General features: G+C 30.4%; 1 non-coding gene across 1 annotated transcript; it reads left to right on the top strand.

The window, feature by feature from the left end:
• The first annotated feature begins 8774 nt into the window (after positions 1-8774).
• Trnay-gua lies at positions 8775-8863 on the top strand. Its single transcript is given in 2 exon segments — positions 8775-8811; positions 8828-8863. It is a non-coding gene; the product is annotated as a tRNA-Tyr (tRNA).
• Positions 8864-16049: the final 7186 nt, after the last annotated feature.

The raw sequence follows: 16049 nt of genomic DNA, 5'->3' as shown, positions 1-16049 counted from the left end.
CGACATCTCGGTTTAGATGAGCAAGTTAGTCCTTTCTTTCGTGATACCGTTTATACGATGCGATCAGATTTTAACAGCAGACAAATTTAATAAGAAAAAAAAAACATTACGCAATATTATATTGTTTCCTGAGACATCAAAATATATTTCTGTCATTAAATTTGAAACTAAAGATAGTATAAAAATAAAAAAATATATTTGTTATTGTCTAAATGTCTTAATATGTGAAGTGTTTTCAGAAGGGGCACTCATTCGCTCGCGACGAATCTAAGGATTGTAGATTAACTAATTGCTACAAAATGTACCGCTTTGAAGATAGAGTCAGAAACCTTCTTTATTTTATGAGCTAAAAATAGTATGAATAATATATATTTTTAAAAGTTAAAGCTATATAACAAGCACAACTCTAACGTTTTAATTCTCGAAAGAAAATCCTATTTCAAAGATTTTTCTATTAAAATAGAAAGTCAAAGTATTGAATGTCATGGTGTAATTTCTATGGTTTGATAGGAGACGGGTTTCTTATTGTACTCGAAAATGTATAAAGAAAGAAAGACAAAGAAAGCTTTATCATGATATTAAATTGATATCGGTAATAGGTATTTAAAATATATTTAAAAAATATCATAATATACAAATAGATTAATATACCATTCAAAAAGTTTATGAAGGAAAACTATTGGTACAAATTATAGGGATTGAGTAAAGTAGCCGTTTATACTGTAAAGACAAGTTCGAGCTTTTGTCAAAGTCAGGAGTTAATTTAATAGTAATAATTTTTAAAGCAAAAAACATTATTACTCATAATAATTAAATCAATCGATCCAGAGTGGTTATGAACGTCACGACCGCTCATAAGTTATTGGTACGTAGTGTTTGCGTATGGCGCGGCGCAATATGTTCCACAAACAGCCTTCAGGTAAGTTATGGCGGCCCTTGTGTGCAGTTTTGCTTATTAACGAGACCAACATGGCGGCCGCTTGATAAGATTTTGGTTTGTCTTGGCTGGCATTCGTGCCTCGAGGCGCTTTCGGAGCATTTGGAGTTGAGGCCACTAAGAAATTCTACGGGCAGATTACTCTACAATCAAAATATTAAACATGTATTACTTCTTACAACAAAATAAGAATATCAATATCATGATCCGTTAAAAATGCGTATCGTTTATTTATCTTTTTTTAATCCGTCATAAAATACGATTAAGGTTCACATGTATGTATATGGAACACACGAAGATAAAAATTTTACACGCGCTCTATCTGCCTATGTTTTATAATCTGAGCTTTTTATGGTATATGTCGTACGAGCAAATGGGCAACCTGATAGACAACGTCGCTGTATGAAATATTAACCATTCCTTAGATCCAATTTAATTACAATGCGCCACCAACCTTGGGAACTAAGAAAATATGTGCCTGTAGTTATACTGGCTTCCTCACCCTTCAAACCAGAACACGACTATACTAAGTATTGCTGTTTGGCGATAGAATATCTGATGAGTGGCTGGTACGTAGCACAAAGCATTTCCACCAAGTAAAAGGTAAAAAGAGCTAGCAGGCATAACTAATAAAGTAGTTGTAACTAATAATAACTTGGTAGAGTACACATCACGGCGTGCCAATCACAAATTTCCTTACACCACGTAAGGCGCATAGTTACGAGCGGGGTACAAATCGTTCGGCTGCTTCGGATATTTGATGACGCTTGTATTTAAATTACAGACAATTAATTAATTACCATATTTACTTTCATCTATCAATCAAAGCCAAAATATTTAAGTTGCCTCTTAAATATACTGTAAAGCTGTCATCCGATCGTCCTACATGTTTCTCCAAATTCAATTTTTTGTTATTCGGATTAATAAAATCCTCATTTAATCCATTTATTTTAAAATATAATTCAAATATACCATTGAAAAATACTTATGGTAGTTATTTATATAATTAATTAATTCTTAACTTCAGAATAATGTTAACAAAATGATCTTTAAAATAAAAATGTCTGACTTGGTATTGGTTATTAATAGATTCCACTTTACACAAATAGACTTATATTGTTTTTGAATACAAGGTAAATGTTATTTTGTATAATTAAATTTTATATTCCGTAGTATAATTGTTGGAACCCAATGGAAGACTTATAAGTAAAGATTAAAGTATATAAACTCGTAATTAGGTTTAAAATGAAGTTCGTATCAAAGTTATACATGGCATATTATGCAGGATTTGCTGAAGTTTAAGTCAGAAGGCTTAGCCGCGCGGTGTTATCTTAACAAAGTTAGGAATTTGTTAACGCCGGCAGGCGCCTCATAAAATATGAGCTGAGCACTTCGTATCGCTGTTGCGTGACAATGAGCTGCTGATATTATCTTCAACAACAATAACCTTAAGATTATCACATGAAATTAAATCTTTTATGCCCTAAGGCATTAAAATAAAAAAAAATATATTAACACTTTTCAAGATTTCTATTGTCGAGGCATCTAAACACAAACAAAATCTAGTACTCCTATAAATATGTTATATTATGCCCCTCTGAACCATAATATAAGAAATGTAATCAAATCCTAATTATAATTAATTAATAAAAAAGGAGTCGTAGAAAATAACGCGTCAGCGAGTTTTTGAATATTTACCTTCAAAATGCCGTTAGTAAACATATGTATTGTGAAAATCAACAAATCTCTAAAAGCTAAAATCGGTATTTACAGAAGATCAAATACGAGTAAAATGCATCAGGAAAGATCTAACTTTCGGTTGGTTCGACAATATAAGGGTGTGATTATGATACGTAATTTAAATATCATTTTTGGGAATTAATTTATATATTCCATATATCATTGAACCTACATAGGCGTTAAAGAAAATTATAAAAAAAAACTAATGCAACAATAAGCTCATAGCTCTGTGATAAAGTCAGAAGTCAAGTCAAAGTCAAAAATCTTTCTTTAATATAGAAGTATCACTCTTACTCATTGATAGTCAAAAATTTACCACCGGGTCGAAAATTAACACATTCAATAAAAATCGGAATTGCGATGGAATTATAATATCGACTTCTTTTTTTTATAAAATACAATACAATAACGAATAGTTAAATATTATCTTTGTATTTTTCAAGCCGATTCAACAATTTTATTAATTATCGTAATATCATGATCTAAAATTAAATTTGAACCCTTTGGTGTGCAAAGATATCAAGTTGAGCGCGGTATAAATGTGACCATTTCTCATTTTAACCGAAGCAAAACTTAATAACCCTACTGGAAACGCAATAATTACGAGCGCTCAGTGCGAGATTCGGGAGAAATAAATGAGGACCATTAAGAGACTCGCGTTTAGATATTTCATTCCCCTCGAAGAAGACGTTAGAGGCGCAACGGCACGGCACCGTTGCGGGTTGTTCCCACGCATTTGCTCATAGAATCGCCCAGTCTCGCAGTCTGTACATTACCTCCCAGAGGAGCAAAGATCGCTAATGTTTTTTTATTTCATAAAATTATGTTATATGTTATGTGATATTATGTTTCAAAAACTATGTAATATACACAAGAGTATTTGCAATAATCTTATCAAGTATTACTTTTATATTTATTAAAAATAAATTATTTCTAAATTAGAAAACATTTCCCGATATTAATTATAAGATATATTATGTTTTTAAATTATTATTTTTACCATCGATAATCTCGAAACGTATGTTTTAATTTATATTACTAAAAAAAGGAAAATCTTACAGTCTACAGGTAAAATATTCTTTGATCGCAGAACACCTGACAAATTACCACCGCTGAGAGGCAATCCTCACGTTTGTTTTTGTTGAATTGCGGTTGTATTTTTGTTGGGTGAGACTAATGCTCGATGTAATTAACCATGAGTAACACCACCTTGGTTAAACACCGTTTGTAGGGCGGAGAACAAAACGTAATATGTCTTCTTAACATGCTTCTGGTAATAATTTTTTAGAATAACCAAAAGCATATATTATTTTAATTATTTTGCATGTCGCAGATTCCATCGATTGGTTTATCTGGTACCTAAAAGAATGACACCATTGTCTTTAGTACGCTTGAGTGAAGTAGATGGAGCGGTGGCGACTGTATTAGCGTCGATCATAAGGTGACAGCCGACATTGAAAAATAAAGGAATTATCAAAAAAGAGTAAAATATTATTTGAGTTTGCTACGATATCTCATTCATCTAATTACAAATCTGATAATCCTGATGATCCATGCACAAAAACTTTTTTTAAGTTAATGAAAATATCTTTATTAGAAATAAAGATATTTTCAGCAGTTAAGCTTTGTGTTATGAAAAGCTACATCTATATAAGAAATCCAAAATTTTACTTAAAGTTAATATAGCGTTAAATTTATAATCTATTTATTAAATAATAATCATAATAAATATATAATACATAGAAACCCTCGACATGACAAAAAAATATTGATACATTTTTTTATTTTATTGTATAAATTCGTATCAATAATCGAATCGATAATTAATAGTGTTATGTTGCCGAATCACTTCCGACAGTTCCATCATTAAAAACTTAATTACTGTTGGACAGGACGTAATTCAATTAGCAAATTTTTATGTAATGTGCGTCTTAATTGTATTTTGTCTCTCGAGTCGGTTACAAATATCCTCTACAGTAACGTTTTCAAAAATCTTTGTGCATAAGATAAGGATGTCATGTTAGTTTGTGTAACATGCATACGCATAGTCATGTTCTCCGACAAATATATTATGAAGGTGAATCGTTCCATAGAAACGTGCCTACTGCCTATGACTACGTTACACTTTGCAGAAGCGACCTGTTTGCAGCGCAAATAGCGATCCCGAACTATTGACGAATCCTATTTTATTTCTATAGGGATGTTAAGAAGCCTGTCGACAACAACCATGAAAAAACCTCTACATACTTACAATAAAATTAAAAGTACATGGGCTATTTTTACGTCTGGATTCAGATATAGATATTTTTAGTATAAATAAATTGTATAATAATTATTACTAATTCGTAGAAATATAACTCATTCGCTACGTATATAAATACCAAAATAAAAGATAGCTTCGAGTATATAATTTCAAAATTGAACATGGATGACAGGATGTTTGGTTCGTTTTCAGCTTGTGTTGTTAATTGGATTCCTACTTAACGATAGAGAAGTTTTGCTATTTTTCGAAAGGATATTCGGACATGTTTTTTCTACTCCTTCTCCGACATACTGTTGTTCTGATAAGTCACTGACAATTTGACTTGAATATCGAAGAAGACTACTTGGATATTAACCTGAGGTCGTGGGTTCAAATCCTGGTGACCATTAATCATCGCTGATTAATCATGCGGCTTATTTTTGTATATAATTTACTTAAATAAGAGAAAAATATTTGAGAAAACCTGCATGTGTCGGAAGAAATTGCCATATTATGTGTCGTACATATATATGTATGTCTGTTATTGGAGTAGCGCGGTGAAATAAACTGCAACTCTTCTCTTGAAAAAGAGGGTCGTCCTTTGCTCCGCCAAACTCATTGATGGGTTACTTTTTTTATCGTATATACAATATTTATACCATAACAAATATTAAATGAAAGATTTAATCATCTATCGATATTCGTCCATCACTAGCAGTTTGATTCGCGAGGCATGCGTTACATTGGATCACGGTGCGTTGGTTGCAATGAACGTGAGTCTTTTTCACAAAAGCCTGAATGTTGAACGGTGGTTTAATATTTATAAATAATACATACATATATAGAATGTTCGAACTTTTCTATTGGAATGAAGTAGAGGCGGTTGGAAGTAACATTATTTTAGTATTAAATATATTTTATTATAAATTTGAATTACCAAAAACAAAGCAACTTCATTTAATTGAATAAGTTTATCATAGATGTAAAAAATAATTAAAAGTATATTTAATCCATTATATTTAAATCTGTCTAGGTCATTCATTGTTTTTACACCGAAGCAAGCTTACATAGTTAATTTTACTAAAGTATTAACTAAATTAAAGTACATTCTGATCATGACCAATGATCAATTCAATTATTGATTTTTTTCCTCTTTATTATAAAAAGTAAACATATATATATATATATATATATATATGTTTTGTCAAAAAATAAAGTTGTTCAATGCATGTATATCAAAAGTAAATGTATTTCTTATGCGCGGTTTTTGCGAGGAGGAAGTGCGTGAAATTCGCTCTAAACTAAATTATTCAAAGTAGATCGTACGTGTTTACGATACTCGACAACAATTTAAGGCTGATTCTACACGAGCACGTTTATTTTATTTAGGAATTTAGACGTTACGCGTGAAAATACATACAAAGTATTGTTATACGTTGTCTGTACATTTATGTAGTGTTTGTATCTACGAGTAGATAATTATACAAGACATGTTAGGAAAACTTGACTTACTTAATGTTTATGTTATTAATTACAAATACTTTAGTTTATTATTAAAATATAAGAATTTGTAACATTATCATTATGTAAACACTATAAAATCTATAATTTATTTAATATATTGTATGGAATGAATAATTAATATATTATTAATGATCGCCCTATGAATAATTAATATAATATTAATATATTAGTATGTATAAAGATATCGAAACTCAATTTTATGTGTTTGTTTTTTAATGTCACATGTAATAATGCCACCATTTTTATTTGTTTATATAGCGATTTACTTTAAGGCTGTCTGGCAGAAATGCTTATTAATAACAACTCTTAAGTTAAATGATTTCGTTGTGATAAATCATTATTTATATTAATGCTTAGACAATATTCCCTTAGTTTCATTAATAGATCAGCTTGATGGTAATATATAATTGAAACGAATAAACTAAACACAACAAAATAAACACAACAGAATGAAGAATAAAAATTAAGAAAAACAAACTCATACAACAAAAGTCAAGCACGCGAATTCAAACCGCTATTACTCGGGCGACAACAGTGCACAACAAAAGGGCTATAACATTTTATAGCGGCAATCGGTGCCAGTAAACCGCGAGATAGTCTCCCGCGAACAATTAAACAGGGCTGATAAAGCAATCCTCGACGACTCCTTTCGTTACAAGGATTGCTATTCATGATTTTAAGGACATCGATCCTTATCGGATTTTCCGCTAGAATTTACCCGTTTCGGTAAGGCGCTAGGTGCTGTTTAAAAACGAGATTATACTTTTTTAAATGTGACAGTGAGCGATAATATTCTTAGTATAGGCGGGTAGAAAATAATGATACCTATATGTTTTACAACAACATACATATATAAAATTAATACATTATTACTTACAGTGATAATACTGCTATAAAAATCGCATCGTTTGTCATTATGTTAATATATACATTATTTAAATGTTATAATTAATTTAATTTGTATATTATTTTTCTATTTCGCAATCATATCATATCATATTCTGATATGTCACGATCGTGTTCTATGGTGAGTTTCGTTTTCGATCTTGTCCTAAAAATTGAGTTCATATACTAATACTAGAACAAAGATTTTAAAAACGTATTTTTTTTTAACCTCATTAAACATTACGTCGCTCTGCTGGTACTGGCTAAGACTGGATTTCAATAGATAAATTCTAATAAAAGCCTTAAACTATTCTTGTCCGCCTAATGCCGGACGTCTGGCAATTCTACACGATCGTAGAGAGATCACAGCGGCTTTACATGGTATCTGAGGCACGGGAATGTTAAAGCTAACTGCCAAACTTAAAGTTGATATTATGAGAATACTGACAGAAAAAAAAAAGATCTGAGCCGGGATTTGGAACGCTGCACATTAATAATTATTACTAAACCAATAAGAAGGAGTAATCGTATATAGTAGGGATAGTAATTATAACATTTTATAAATACAAATAAGAAAATGCAAAATAACAGAGAAGAAATAAATAATTAACGACTAAATTATTGTGAAAATAAGCTATACAGGTGATTGAAAATTTAAACCTGTTTTTTTTTAAACGTCGCGACAAGTCAGAGCCTCTGTTGGCAAAGCAATTACCATGGCTGTATAATTACAGCTTTGGCTTTGAAACGTAGTTATTCGCTGTGCCCGGAAATTATGGTTTTTATGATTCCGATTGTTATTTTACGATATAGTCATTTATATTTTAGTTTCTAAACGATTAATGAAACGACGGTTATATTTTCGCTCACCATTAAACGTATTAGGTCTTTATATAAAAATTAAGTTAAAGATCTTAAGTAGAAAACATAGTCTTTTGAATGAAATATTCAATTTAATTACCAGGCATAGATACAACATATAAAAACTTCTAAAATAAAAACATACTCATTTTTCTACTCTTTACGAATGCGCCGTAACAGTACGTATGTAGCTTTAAAGTTGTACTGTTATAAAGATGTTTACATTGCTAATATTTTAATTGAGTTCTACGGCGATTGTCTTGGTTTGTTTTTCACTAGAAGCACCTTTTCGAATTTAGCATGCGTATTCAAATAAATAGTAACTATGGTCAAGTTATTATGAACCAACAAAAAAAATCGTCTATTTCTAAAAATCACTGATCACATTTTGACGGATACTTTACGTCTTATTTTATGTAAAAAGATCTCCACAGCGATCATTTAAAAAGCTGCAAGTTAAGTTGTTATACATATTATATATATAAGATGAAGCTTAACAAACGAGACTAGAATTATATAAAATTGATAAGAAGTGACTTTCACTTTTGTTAAAAAACGTAAGTGAATACGAGTACACGTATCACACCTTCGATAGCTCAGTTGGTAGAGCGGTGGACTGTAGATAGCCGTTAGTTGTAATCCATAGGTCGCTGGTTCAAATCCGGCTCGAAGGATTTCATTTTTGGATTTATAATCCTTTGAACCTCGATATATTTATTATTATCTAGAATAAACGATAAAAATATTTGTTTCATATGTATATGACACAAACACAAAAAAAAATATTAACATTATACAAAGTATCAAGTAATAAAAAAAAATTTAGTTACCATAATAATTATTTATTTATATTATATTGATTAACAATTTTTATAGGTGATAAATAGTCAAGAGAGATAACAGTTATTAAGTACGTACTATTTTATCGCCTTTAACAATTTAATAAAGGTTTGTTCAAAAGGATTAAATAATGTAGTCGATTCTTTGACCGAGTACAATTCAATTTTAAGCGAATCCCAGAGTGAGTGGCCGTAATTAACAAAGAGATGCATTAAATCAATTACCTTTAATAAATTCCAACAGCGGAGGCCATTTACATGATCGGCTAATAACGCTAATTTCGGGTCGGTATTGTGCGTAACAAAATTTTATTAAACATTGTCTGAATCCTGGTGTCCCCTTTAATTGTGTATTTAAACGAATTGCTGATATCTGTGTATGTATTGATAACGTTGATTTATGATAGTTATTGTTCCATAACGGTAAAAAGAAATAAAGTGATGCTTTAGCTGTGCTGATAACATTATTTGTACCTAACATCAGTACCTTTTTATCTATCTAAATTATTATTTATGTAACAAATTCACTTTGTATCTACTGAGGTAAACAGATAATTTCATAGAGTTAAGCAGAAATACAGGCCGCTGTATCTCTGATTAGTTCTTAACCACTCAATGGATTTTGATGCAGGTCTTATTCATATAAATTGTAATTAACGAGGAAGGTTTGTATGTATAATTAGTATATATATATTGTACAAAATGGCTGAACTATGAGGTTGTTTTATAAGAAAACTGTTTTCGTATGCTCACTAAAAAAATGAAGTACCTATATAGTTGACTATCTAAAATTTATTATTAGTTTAGATATATATTTCGTTATTATTATTACATTGGGTATTTTATATTGATTAAAATTGGCTTTTATACGACGATGGCAATTTAAGTGTAACCTTAAAATCGTTTGCTGCAAAACGGGTGGTCGTATAAATATGTCTGACACGATAAAAAATTTACATTAGCACTTGAAATCACCCAAATTTCAATCTATGATCTGTTTTTTTTTTTTCAAATAATAATAATAAGGCTCAAACCTACCTGGTAATTATTCAATCTCGTTCTCAAGTGCGAAAGTATGTAAATTGCAAGCGTGTGAAGCCGGGTCGGTGACATGTAAGAAATAAGGCACACTGCATAAATTTCATTATGTTTACTTATTTTTTTATTTAATCTAGTGTACTTAAAACGGAATTTGTCCAAATTGCTACTAAACATTGATTTGATTTCTATAAATATTTGTTATCAAAGTCGAGTGAAAGTATCTGACACATTATCACGCATTACAGGCAGTGTATGTTGTATGTAATTTTATAATAAATTTAAAATTAATATTCATTTTGTAGTCCAATAAAATATTCTTTTACAATTTGTTAATTAAATTATTACGAATCCATTTTGACATAATACCTATCCAATATTTCACATGTCTGGCGATGTTTGTTTCGGTTATTTAATTATATTACTTTATTTTGCAAACATATTTATTAATTATAATGCATTATTAAATTTTGTTCTCCATTTCCTTACTGTATCAATTATTTGATACACAAATATCAGTTGATGCTTTCCGTTATTGCAGATATATGAAAAGTATGCCCATTTAAAATCGTATCACCTATACTAATAATATAAATGGGAAAGTAACTCTGTCTATCTGTTTTATACTATTTCAGCGCCGAACCAATGAACCGAATTTTATGATATTTGGTAAAAAGCGAGCTTGATCCTCGAGGAAACACAACGGCTACCTGACGATCAATCCGAGGGCGACAGCTAGTAACCTAGTAAACGACAAAAGTTTCATTAAAATAGATTTCTACTAGACCTTTTATTCTGCATAATGTTCGAACAAATTTATAGTTTTAATAATACAAATACCCTTAAATAATAAGATATAAGTTAATGTTTTTCTTATTATCTTCTCAATGTTACAATTAACGGAGTAGATTGAGCGACAAATCCTTTAAACCCGTGTTTTCCTACAAGTTTTCCTAATGGGTGACTTTCACGCTCAGTCTTCTAAAGCGGCACGCACCCCCTTAGTGACACGGATTTCCAATAGAATAACTTCATTTACAGGGGGCTCGTTCTGGTTGTTGTGCACCCATAATTAGTCAAGTATAAAATAAATACACACAATCAGGTTTGTAATGATTATTGTTTAATTAATTCGTTTTTATTACTTTCACTTTCATTTTTTGTAAAATCCTATAAACCTTATATATTAGTTTTTAACGGATTTAATCGCGTATATTAACCTTATATATTGTTTATTTATTTGAATCCTTTTAATTAACTTTAAATACACTAATATATTTTTATTGTATAATGAAATAAAAAAACTTTATTTTTTACCAGGAAATTGGCTTTAAAATATGAGCGAAGCCCGGGATAACTATTAAGCAATAATAAAAGTAGAGAATGCTTTATAAAAAAGTTATCAGAAATTTAATAGCATTCCCGACTAGTAGGCACGGCCAGTGACTTTGATATTTTCGGCGGCATTAATTAAAAAATTATAAAGCTTCCCCTCTCCTCCCACGCGCTATTGTTCGACCCCCACAAAGCATTTATATCGGGGAAAAAGATAAATATGCGAGACGCAGGTAATTGCGCTCGCTTTTATTGAGCTGTTGTTTGATTTCAAAGGCTTTTATTGTATCACAATGCAGACTATATGTTAGTGTTTGCACTTTTACGCCCCATATAGCTTTCATAAGGGATGTAAAAACATTTATTTCTTTCCACCAGAGTGTATGAACAAGATGCTCGTACATTGACATTACAAGAGAAAGAAGAACAAAAAAATTTAGTATTTTAACAGGAAAATGGAAATTACAATATTTTAAAAATCTCCGAGCTCCAATTTTATTAAATCATATTATGAGGGAAGGTGGTTGCGATTTTCTGCAACAATGGATCCCAGGATAGACCGCGGTAATTATGATTGAGCGGGAAACGGATAAAAATAAAGGCGGTATTGTCTCAGTCGTAATTAGGGTTTGTGGTCCCGTCGGGGCTCGGATTGCAAGTCAGAGAACCTAACACGGATTTCATATTTCGATAATCATTAAATATGAGGATGTCTACTGGAATATATTATAGGTTATAACTTAACAATAATATTTATTTCTGTTAAGAATAACATACTTTTAATACATTTGAGTTGAATAATAATATTAAATTAGCTGTTTTATGTTTTTTAATTTATTTTAATCTAAGTATGTAGTTAATTATTTAACCTGTATCAATAATTATAGGAACAAAACATTTATAAACCTTAAATTCCCTATCAGATATGCCAAAATAAATTACCATCTCAAGTCTCATCGTCGTAATGACATTCAAGGAGCAATTATGAATATTTATACGGCGGCGACACTCTAGGTTAGCGGCTTAACGCTAATTCAGACAGACAGACCTACGCTTGACAGTTTATGTTAAGTTCATATATAGCGAATATAGTATTAGAAGATGGTATATTTAATTTATACAACATATGATATATGACAATCGCTAAACATACATAGTTTATAAGTAAGAGCTACTAAGGTATTTTTTATGTGCAAACCTTTGTCGCCTGGTTGATATTGACAAGATTTTAATTAATATTTGACGTCAATTATAGTGTTAGTTATACTGTTTAGTTTTGTTTTTAAAAAGCGTAATATATTTGAGTAAAACTTTAACTCTACTAATTCAATCCAACTTGGAACTTCGATCCTCGTTGCTGCTGAGATAAAACCATAATTAAGAGCCTTCTCGATCGATTAAGTTAAGCCGAGTTTAAATAGACATTAACTCCACGCGAAAGGTTTACTCCGCCGTGAAATGGCATTAGGTTTTCGCGCGTTTTATGCCTTAGACGAGACGAGTCGCTAAGAAAAGGGGATTTTATGGGAGATTGACTTAATTAGGCCTTCATAAATTAGTAAAAGTATTTTTAATAGACACGCCTTTAAAAGATTTGTTTGATATTATTTTTCTTAAAACATTCATAACCTTCATAGCTCTATCAATATTTAGACAAATTATGTTAGAATATATGTATATATGAATTTTATTCAATTTGCAACAAATTTTTAAATTAATCCACTCATAAATTTGCAATGCAAGTTAAATTAATTCAATTGTTCATATCAGAATTATTATATTATTGATACACAGTTTTGCCTTTGTAAATATATTCGAAATTCGCCTCTAAATCTGGCGACTGATTTGACATATCGTTATGACATTGAGTGTGATACGTTTCAACTACTGTTTCAACAACAAAACGTACGGTACTTACTCGTGTAGCAAAGTGTAAATAATATAGGAACGTAATGTTATGCTAGATCGAAATTCAAAGTGTAACTTGTACTCGCAACGGCGGTAGTGCGTATTTGTATCTTGTAATGTAACACTCAAAGGGATTCGTCGAAAACCGAAAGCGCAGTGAAACACGCCGTACTCGATTTGAGTAACTCAGCTCGATGTACTAATTAGATTCGAACGGTCATAACATCATATGCTTTAAACATGCTTTGTTACGTTTAAACGATACAAGTCAGTCGCAAGAGAGTAACTTTTTTAGATAAGTTTTTTTTTACTTGATCTATAACGTATATAGAATAATATATACATATTCGGCGATACAAATAATGAAGTCATTTAAGATAATTTTTCACTTAGCATTTCTTTCTTAATATCTAAATAAGTATTTCACGTGATGTAAAAAGATTGAAATTATAGTATCTCTAAATGCTTAAAAAAAATCGCTTGCCGTCCTCTGTACCTGATCTTTTGAATTATACGACGAATTTTAATTTGGTCTTCATCAATAAACAGAGTGAATCAAGAGAATGGTTTATATGCATATACAGTAGAGAAAAACCTAAAAAAGTTCATCTTTCCCAGTCGGTACTTTTTTCTTTTCTTGTTTGTTCTTCAATCTAAAAAATACACATATACACCCTTTTTGTACCCGTGTGAAACCTGAACGGTAGTTAGTTATGTTATAAAAAAGTTAATTTGATTTTAAATTAGAAAAAAAATACCTCTAAGTTATTTCTTATAACAGATATATTATTATTTAAAAATCAAGTACAAGAAACTCTTCGTTTTTATAAAACAAAAGTAAGTCCATGTCTGTATAGAATAATTTACTCAATTCAAATGTTTTTAATAAATAGAAAAAGAAAAACTAGCAACGGAAATGGTATTCGTGATTGCATATATTTATAGAATGATTGTCTGTTAAATAGGCTTGCCCGATTAAAAATCCCACAGAGAGTGCTATAAAAACTCGTATCGTTCGTGAAGATCTCGTTACAACGTATTTATAGAAGAGTGGCGCGTATATTAAATGCGTTTCATGCCAAACAGCAGTTAGAATGACTGTAATAATTAAATCAGGCATTCTTCCTAACTCAAGGATAAATATTTTAGTGTTGGCTACGACAAGGCAATTCCGTTTGTAGTACTACCCTTTTATTTAACGCCAAGCATGTGACTATTGAAAGATATCGATAAAATGTGCTTATTGAGAAATTGTATGGGTAGTAGCTTTATCATTTTAATTGAACTTTTTTTTATTATTAGAGATAAAAGTGTATTAATCTTATTGGAATTAAAGGCAATAATAATTTTATTTATTGATTGTTTTATTAATTGAAAATGATATTGTATATTTATACAATATTGGTAATACCTATGTATGTACTTTATATTTTATTAATTAGAGGTGTCGAGTTTCTTTAAAATCAAGTGGTTTTTGCGTTAATGGTGAACAATACGACATATAGATAGGCTGTATTTTAGGTTGTATGTTATACTCAATGTCAATAATCAATGTCTTGGACCGATTGCCAAACACTCCAACCATAAATACAATGTAGCAAGCTTGACCTCCAGAGAAGGACATAGACTATGCATAACACTTGAAAAACAATCCCTAAAACGAGCGACATCTATTATAATATATGTCTTTAAATTAATTTGATTTAAATTTATATGTGGGGATACCTGGTAATTGAACAAAACCGAGAAAAACTGATGTTTTCGCACGAATGTAAACATATGTGTTCCTGGTTTATTTCGTCTCTAATTCGTTAACTATATTTTAGATTTTTCTGTACACATTGAAGGTATTATAATTAAAACGATATTAAAATGGTTATATTAATTAGGGGAATCTTGTAAAGTGCTTTAAAGTACGTATTTTGAAACAATGATTAAATGTCGACAATCGATAGTTGTGTGTGCCATTCACTATAACCAGTCTCGCGTGACGCTTGTTTCCGTACAATGTTATGAATTGGCGTCGACGTAAATGTTGTTCGAAATGTCAGTTTGACCTTATGCTAAGTGTTGGGCCCTGCTGAATTATTTGGCAAGCTCATGTTTGATCTTTGGAGTGCCCTTTACTATGATTGCTGTCAATTTAGCGCGTAAATATTTTATACATATTCAACGATAGGGCTTTCAAAGGCACATTATGTATCACGCTATGTCATTTAGAACTTAAATTTATTTCGAAATAGGAAAACAATACAGTGAACCAGCTGTTTATGATGTATTCATATTTAATTATCCCTATCTATTCAATTACGTAACTAAATAAAATAATAGAAACCACAAGAAATTTTATACAGTTTTGTAATATTTTTTTTATGTAAATCAATAATTAATTTAGCATCTAATCTAATGTTTGGAGGACAGACAGATGCATGCAAAGGAAATATTATAACGAACACGATTTTGCATTATATGCACTATGTCAGGATAACTAAGGATAATAGGAGACTACAACGACTACCGTGGCCTAATTCGGTTTGGATAACATTGACATCATCATCGTCAAATATATTTAATAATAAGTATTTCGTATGCGCTTGACAGATTAAGTAAGAAATTATGAAATAATTAATAGCTTACATTATCTATTGTATTGATAACATTTATATATATATGTATCGATATATATATATATATATATATATATGGAAAAAAGGCATGGGCAATTACTGTGTGCCCGTGA

This window comes from Vanessa atalanta, chromosome 4 (assembly GCF_905147765.1).
Source record: "Vanessa atalanta chromosome 4, ilVanAtal1.2, whole genome shotgun sequence".
Classification (NCBI taxonomy): domain Eukaryota; kingdom Metazoa; phylum Arthropoda; class Insecta; order Lepidoptera; family Nymphalidae; genus Vanessa; species Vanessa atalanta.
Note: the sequence above shows the minus strand (reverse complement) of the source record. Positions and strands in the feature narration are given on the sequence as shown.